Source organism: Mesoplodon densirostris, chromosome 14, assembly GCF_025265405.1.
Source record: "Mesoplodon densirostris isolate mMesDen1 chromosome 14, mMesDen1 primary haplotype, whole genome shotgun sequence".
Lineage (NCBI taxonomy): Eukaryota > Metazoa > Chordata > Mammalia > Artiodactyla > Ziphiidae > Mesoplodon > Mesoplodon densirostris.
The window spans coordinates 27540864-27549269 of NC_082674.1; positions in this window are offsets into that span (position 1 = coordinate 27540864).

The window sequence follows — 8406 nt, forward strand, 5'->3', positions numbered from 1 at the left end:
ATGATTACTGCAAGTTTAGTCAATATCCATCATCTCATATAGATACAAAATTAAAGAAATAAAAAAAATTTTTTTTCCCATGATGAGAGCTCTTAGGATTTACCCTCTTAACAATTTTCAGATATAGCATACAGCAGTGTTAATTATATTTATCATGTTGTATATTACATCCCTAGTACTTATTTACTTTAGAGCCATAAGTTTGTACCTTTTGATTGCCTTTATCCAGTTCCCCTTCCCCCACCCCACTGACTCTGGTAGGTACAAATCTGATCTCTTTCTCTATGAGTTTGTTTGTTTGTTTTTGAAGTATAATTGACATACAATACCATGTTAATTCCTCAGGAAAGAGATGCAGAGCAGTTTTAGGGAATTTTCCAAAGCAGAAGAGGTATTGACTGGGTATTCTGGCCTCAGCCAAATGGTCTTTTCATTACACAAAGCCTATTTTTGTAGTAAGAGAAAAATTTTTTCTGTATTTCTTTTCTTTTTTAAAACAAAACTACTTTGCTGAGGCAGGAGAAAGAATAACACAAAAGATTCATTATTATTACTGTTACTATTTAGCATACTATTTTATACTTGTTATTTTACTTTTTTATTTTTTATTTTTTTGCGGTATGCGGGCCTCTCACTGTTGTGGCCTCTCCCGTTGCGGAACACAGGCTCCGGACGCTCAGGCTCAGCGGCCATGGCTCATGAGCCTAGCCACTCGACGGCATGTGGGATCTTCCCGGACCAGGGCACGAACCCATGTCCCCTGCATTGGCTGGCGGATTCTGAACCACTGCGCCACCAGGGAAGCCCTATACTTGTTATTTTTAAAAAACACTTTACTGATGTATAATTAGCTTTCAGAAAGCTTTACATAATGAGTTTGGAGATGAGACTGTACCTGTGAAACCATCACCACAATCTATGCCATAAACATATCCATCACCTTCAAAAGTTTCCTCCCCTCTCTTTATTATTATTATTTTTGTAAGAACACTTGACAAAAGTTTTACACTCTTCAAAATTGTAAGTATACAATACAGTATTGTTAACTATGGGCACTTTTAACTATAGCCTGTGTAGTAGATCTCTAAGACATTCATCTTGCATAACTAAAACTTTGTAACCTTTGACCTCCTGGCTTGCCCCTCCCCCTAGCCCTGGCAACCACCATTCTATTCTCTGCTTCTATGAGTATGGCTATTTTAGATCCCTTAGATAAGTGAGATCATGTAGTGTTTGTCCTTCTGTGTCTGACTTATTTCACTTAGCATAATGCCCTCCAGGTTCACCTATGCTATTGCAAAGAGCATGATTTCTTTCATTGTTAGCCTTCTTTCTTGTGTGTATGCACATTTTCTCTGTCCATTTATCTGTCAGTGGACATTCGCTTTGCCTCCATGTCTTGGCTATTCTGAATAATGCTGCAAACTAACATGGGAATGCAGATATCTCTTCAAGATCTTGATTTCAATTCCTTTGAATATATACCTAGAAATGAGATCTCTGGATCATATGGTAGTTCTCTTTAATTTTTTTGAGGAACCTCCATACTATTTTCTATAGTGACTGCACCAATTTACATTCTCAACACCAGTATATGAGAGTCCCTTTTTCTTCATATTTTCACCAACACTTATCTTTTGTTTTGTTTTGTTGACAATACCCATCTTAACAATTGTGAGGTGGTACCTCATTATGGGTTTGAGTTGCATTTCCCTGTGATTAGTGATAATGAATGCTGATGAGCACCTTTTCATATACCTGTTGGCCATCTGTATGTCTTCTTTGGAGACATGTCTGTTCAGCTCCTTTGCCCTTTTTTAGATTCGTTTAATTAATTAATTATTTTTTTTGCTATTGAATTGTAAGAGTTCCTTGCAAATTTTGGATAATAATCCTTTATTAGACACGTGACTTGTGAATATTTTCTCCCATTCCATTGGTTACCTATTAATTTGTTGATTGTTTCCTTTGCTGTTCAGAAGCTTTTCACTTTGGTGTAATCCCCCTTGGCTATTTTTGCTTTTGTTGCTTGTGCTTTTGATGTTATATCCAAGAATTCATTGCCAAGCTGATGTCAAGAAGCTTTTTCCCTATGTTTTCTTTCAGGAGTTTTATGGTTTCAAGGCTTATGTTTAAGTCTTTAATCCATTTTGAGGTGGTTGTTAATAGAGTTATCAGTGGAAAAACAATATATATAACATGATAACTATGTCTTTGTTGAATGGATATATTGAGAATCTCTGCTTTGCATATATCATGTCTATTTATTTTGTTGAATGAAAAGATGGATACAAAGCAGGACTACAAAAGACTTGATGCATCCTCCTGAAAACAAGTAAATTATAATGTTTTATCCTTCTTAAGGTTTTTTATTCTTAATTTTCTATCATGTAATATTTTTCTTACTTGTTTATTTTCCTTTCACGTATGTGGGGGTTGAAGAGTGATGAAAATGTTTCACATCCCTTTGGACTCCTTCTTTTCCAGAGTTCTGCCAAATGGCCATTAATGAATTAAGTGTAGAGCAGGAGTCAAGAGACTTGAGCTGTCTCTCTTGAGTTTCGGCAGGTAATTTCGTCTGTCTGGGGACTTTCTACCCCTTAGGTATAAAATAAGTAATTGTACTAAAGATGCATGTAGTTCCTCATAACTCAGAAATTCTGTGTCTTTAGCTTTATAATAAATATATGTTGCTATGAGAGCTTGGTACAGGGCACTTTGCCTGGGCTTTTTTTTTTTTTTTTTTTTTTTTTTTTTTTTGTGGTACGTGGGCCTCTCACTGTTGTGGCCTCTCCCGTTGCGGAGCACAGGCTCCGGACGCACAGGCTCAGCGGCCATGGCTCACGGGCCCAGCCGCTCCACGGCATGCGGGATCTTCCTGGACGGGGGCATGAACCCGTGTCCCCTGCATCAGCAGGCGAGCTCTCAACCACTGCGCCACCAGGGAAGCCCTGCCTGGGCTTTATAAACAGTTGTCTGATCAAACTTCTGTCATAAATGAATGATGGGAATCAATGAGCATTTATTTAATGAGCGGTTTATCCTCTTCCACTTCTCCCATCTTCTTAAAATGTACAGGTATATTTAAATGGGTGCACAGGAATCAGAAGAATTCAATATAGTGTTTTGTTGATTAGAAACAGAATAGTCTAGAGCCTGACAGACTTGTGTTTGAGTCCAAATTCTTCTCCTCATTCATGTGAATTACTTAATTCCTTTGAGGTTTAGTTTCCTTGTCTGTAAAACAGAGATGATTATATCCCTTCATTGGATCATTAAGAAAATTAAATGATATAGTGTGTAAAGTGCCTGGCATATAGTGAGTATCAGTAAATTTCTATTGATTTTCTGCTCTTTGAATTTTAGATTTTCCCTTGAGTAATTACAGAAATCATGCTACACACAGGTGGCAGTTGCTGGCCATCTCTGGTGTGCCTTAGCTTGGAGGTGCATTCCTCTGATTTCTGCCTCCATTTCACATGTCCTTCTTTCCCGTGTGTCTGTGTCCTGATTTCCCTCTCATTATAAGGGTCAGAGTCACTGAATGAGGGCCTGCCCTAGTCCAGTTTGACCTCATCCTAGCTTGATTACATCTGCAAAGGCCCTATTTCCAAATAAGATCACATTCACAGGTACTGGGTTTTACTTCTTCCTTTCCAATCTGCATTCATTTTGTTTCTTTTTCTTGCCTTATGATAGTAAATAGAACCTTAAGTACAATGTATTAGAGAAGTGCTGAGAGTGGTCATTCTTGTATTTTTCCTGATATTTGGAAAGAGTCTATTTTATCTCTATTAAGTATATTAGCTCTGAGTTTTTGATAGATGCCCTTTATTTGGATTCAGGAAGCCGCCTTCTATTGCAATTTGGCTGAGAGTTTTTTTTTTAAATCAGGAATGGGTTTTGGATTTTAGGAAATCCTTTTTCTTCATCTATTAAGATGATCATGTATTTTTTGGTTAAAATAATGAATTATATTGATTCTTAAAAATTTTTTATATTGATTCATATTTTGATTGTCAAACTAACCTTTTATCCCTGGGATAAATCCCATTTGGTAATGATATATTATCCTTTCTGTATATTGTTGTATGTTATTAAATTTTTATTTATTATGGAATATTTGCACTAATATTCATGAGGGATATTGGTCATTAGTTTTCTTTTCTTGTAATGACTTTGTTATGTTTTGGTATCAGACTAACAGTGGCCTCATAGAATGAGGTGGAATGGATTCCCTCTTCTTCAAGTTTATGGAAAGGTGTTTATAGAATTGATATTATTTCTTCCTTAAAAATTTGGTAGAAATAACCAATGAAGTCATCTGGGCTTGGAGTTTATTTTGTTGAAAGGTATTAGCTACAAATTTGGTTTCTTTAATAGGTATAGGAGTACTCAGAATATCTGTTTCTTCTTCTGTGAGATTTAGTAGTTTGTGTGTTTCAAGGCATAAAGTTTTTCATATTTCCTTATTCTTTAATATCTGTAGAATCTATAGTGTTGTTACTTCTTTCATTCAATGCTGTTAATTTGTCTTTTTTTTACCCCAGTTTGTTTGACTAGAGGTTTACCAATTTAATCTCGAAGAAACAGTTTTTGGTTCAATTTCATTTTTCTATTTTTTCCCTTTTTTTCTATTTCATTAATTTTTACTTTGATATTTATTATTCCTTTCTTTCTAGTTACTTTGAGTTTAACTAATTTGAGTTCTTGTTTTTCTCGATGCTTAAGGTGGAACTTTAAGTCATTGATTTGACTCCATTCCATCTTTCCTAAAATAGGTGTTTAGTTCCATGAATTTCCTACTAATCAACGTACCACAAATTTTGAGATGTTGATACGTTGTGTTTTCATTTTGATCCAGTTTAAAATACTTTCTAATATCCTCTGATTTCTGTTTTGATCCACAGGATATTCAGAAATGTGTTTTTTAGTTTCCAACTAGCTTGGGATTTTCTTAAGCTCTTTATTTATCTTTATCAATCTATTATTGATTTCTAATGTAATTACATTATGATTAAAACAACATACTTTTTATGACTTGGATCCTATTCCAGTTATTGAGACTTATTTTGTGGCCCAGAATATCATTTGTATAGGTAAAAGTTCAGTGTGCACTTGAATGTGTATCCTACTGTTGTTTGGTGAAGTATTCAGTAAATGTTAATTAGTTAGGTCAAGTTGGCTAATGGTGTTATTCAAATCTTTAAAATCTTCCCTTTTTTTGTGTCTATTTGTTCTATAAATTATTGGAAGAGGGGTTGAAATACCCATCTGCAATTGTGGGATTTTCTGTTTCTCCTGGAAGTTCAATCAGTTTTTGCTTCATATATTTTGAAGCTCTGTTTTTAGGTGCATAAATATTTAGGAATGTTATATCTATTGATTAATACTCACTTATAATTATGAAATGGGCTTCTTTATCCCTACTAGTAATTTTTGCTTTTAAATATACTTTGATATTAATGCCAACACTCCAACTTTCTTTGATTAATGTTAATATGGTATATGTTTGTTCATATTTTTACTTTTAACCTATTTGTTTCTTTATATTTAGTGCATTTTCTTGTAGCAGTATATAGTTGTGTCTTTAAAAAAAATCTGTCTATAATTATTGATATGTTTTGGTTTAAATTGATCATCTTGCTATTTGCTTTCTGTTTGTCTCATCCATTTTTTATACCTTATTTCCCCAATTATCTTCTTTTTGTTGGACTAACTTAATATATTTATGATTCTGTTTTACCTATATTGTTGACTTAACTAGATAGAGCTCTTTATTATAGTATTTGCTAGGTTTTATATTATATATCTTTAATATCACATTCTAACTTCAGGTAAAATTATACCACTTCATGAACATTTTATGAACTTTTCAATGGTATACATCTTTTTCTCCCTGTCCAACTTCTGTGGTTATCCTCTGTCCAATTTTACAACTGTTATAAACCATGTTTATTCTTTTTTAAGAAATTTATTTATTTTTGGCTATGTTTGGTCTTCATTGCTGTGCACGGGCTTTCTCTAGTTGCGTCGAGCAGGGGCTACTCTTTGTTGTGGTACGTGGGTTTCTCATTACGGTGGTTTCTTTTGTTGTGGCACTCGGGCTCAGTAGTTGTGGCTCATAGGCTCAGTAGTTGTGGCTCATGGGCTTAGTTGCTCCGCGGCATGTGGGATCTTTCCGGACCAGGGCTCAAACCCATGTCCCCTGCATTGGCAGGCAGATTCTTAACCACTGCACCACCAGGGAAACCCCAACCATGTTTAATCTTACTATTATTTTTGTTTAAACAATTAATTGTCTTTTAAAATATATTTAAAATAATAAGAATAATATATTTTCCCATTTTATTGCCATTTTTAGTGCTCTTTATTCCTTGTGTAGATCTTTATTTCCATTTGGTATCATTTTCTTTCTGCCTGAAGGACTTTTTAAAAAAACATTTATTGTAGTAATGATCTCCTGGTGACGAATTCTTTCAGTTTTCTGCATAAGTCTTTATTTCATCTTCTTTTTTGAAAGAAATTTTCACTAGGTATAGAGTTTTAGATTGACAGATAGTTTCACTAAGTTTTTGCTTGCATTTTTTCCAGACAAGAAATCAGCTGTCATTCTTATCTTTTGTCTCTTTGGATGTAATACAACTTTTTTTCCCTCTGACTAATATTTTTTACTTATCACTGATTTTGAGCAGTTTAATTATGACATACCTTGGCATATTTTCTTCAGTTTCTTGTGCTTGGGGTTCCTAAAATTCTTGGCTCTATGGGTTTATAGTTTTCAGCAAATTTTAAGGAATTGTAGCCATTATTTTTTTCAAGTATTTTTTTCCACCACCTCCATCATCCGCCAAACCCAGAGACTCCACTTATACATATATTAGGGCTGCTTGATTTTGTCCTACTCTTCATGGAGGCATTGTTCATTGAAAAAGCTTCCCTTTAGTTCATTTTGGGTAGTTTTATTGCTACATATTTAATTTCATTAATCTTTTTTTCTTCAATGTCTAACCTGCTCTTAATCTTATCCAGTCTGTTTTCATTTCACATGTTACATTTTCACCTTTAAAGGTTTGATTTGGATCTCTTTCTCTCTCTCTTTCTCCTCTCTACTTAAATCTCTGAATGTATGATATATAGCTGTAATAACTGTTTTAATGTCCTTGTTTTCTAATTTCAACATATGCATCAATTTTGAGTCATCTTTGATTTATTACATTTAAAATTTTATTTTCCTTGTTGTTTTTTTGGTCTGGTAATTTGTTACTGGATTCCATCTGTTGTAAATACTACATTGTTTGGTGTTTATAGAAATAAATTTTTTTTTAATTTAGAAAATACTTTTTTATTACTATAAATATTCTTGTATTTTGTTCTGGAATACATTTAAGTTATTTAGAAGGGTTTGGTTTCTTCGGCTCTTGCATTTACTTACAATTTGTTAGGTGTAACTGTAGCAGTGCTCAGCCTAAGGAGAATTACTCCACTAATAATACAAGACCGCTCTTTGTAGTCTATCCAAAACTCAGTGAATCATGAGGGCTTTCATTTTGGCTGGTGGGAACAGACACTATACCTGGCCTTGTGTGAGTGTTGAGCATTATCACCTCTAATCCTTTTGTATGACTCTGCTCAGCTTCAGGAATTTTCCTTACATACACTTGCTGATTATTACTCAGCTGAACACTGAGGGATCCCTTTGCAAGCTTAGGAATTCTTTCTCTGTATATCCTTCTTCTCTTTGGTGTACTGTCCTAAGAACCTTCTTCACAGACTTTTACCTCTTTCTCCTCAAGTTACAAGGTACACTCTGCTCTGCTTAGATTCCCTCTACCTGCACCCTGATTTGAAACTTGCTTAAGGAAGTAAACTAGAGCAACTATAGATATCACCTTACTTGTTTTCTGTCTTTCAATGATCACTGTCCTTTATTGCCTGATATCCCATGTCATGAAAACAATTTAAAAAATATTTTGTCATTTTTTGTTGTTTCAGGCTGGTGTGTACATCTGGCCAGAAGCAGAAATTTTCAGTTGTCTTAAAATCTTAGTTAAATACTGTATGGATTTTTTTTCAACTTCTCTATGCTTATATCAAATCTCCCAAATAAGACAGTGAACTCCTCTAGGACAGGGGATTCATCTTAAACATGGGCATGTTCCATGTAACACTGTGTAGTTTGCTGTAAATTTTAAAAGTTACTGGTACAAGGGTAATGACTGCATAGGAATTATTTGCAATATTCCTTGTCTATCACACGATATTTAATAATGTCGTCTTGAGTTTATTGTTATCTGTGCTCCTCTGAAGGAAGAGGAGGGCTGAGTCAGTCTGGCTTTGAGTGAAAGTAGAAGTTACAGGGCTTGAGACCCTGGGTTGTAAATGAAATTTACAACTGGGTAGAAA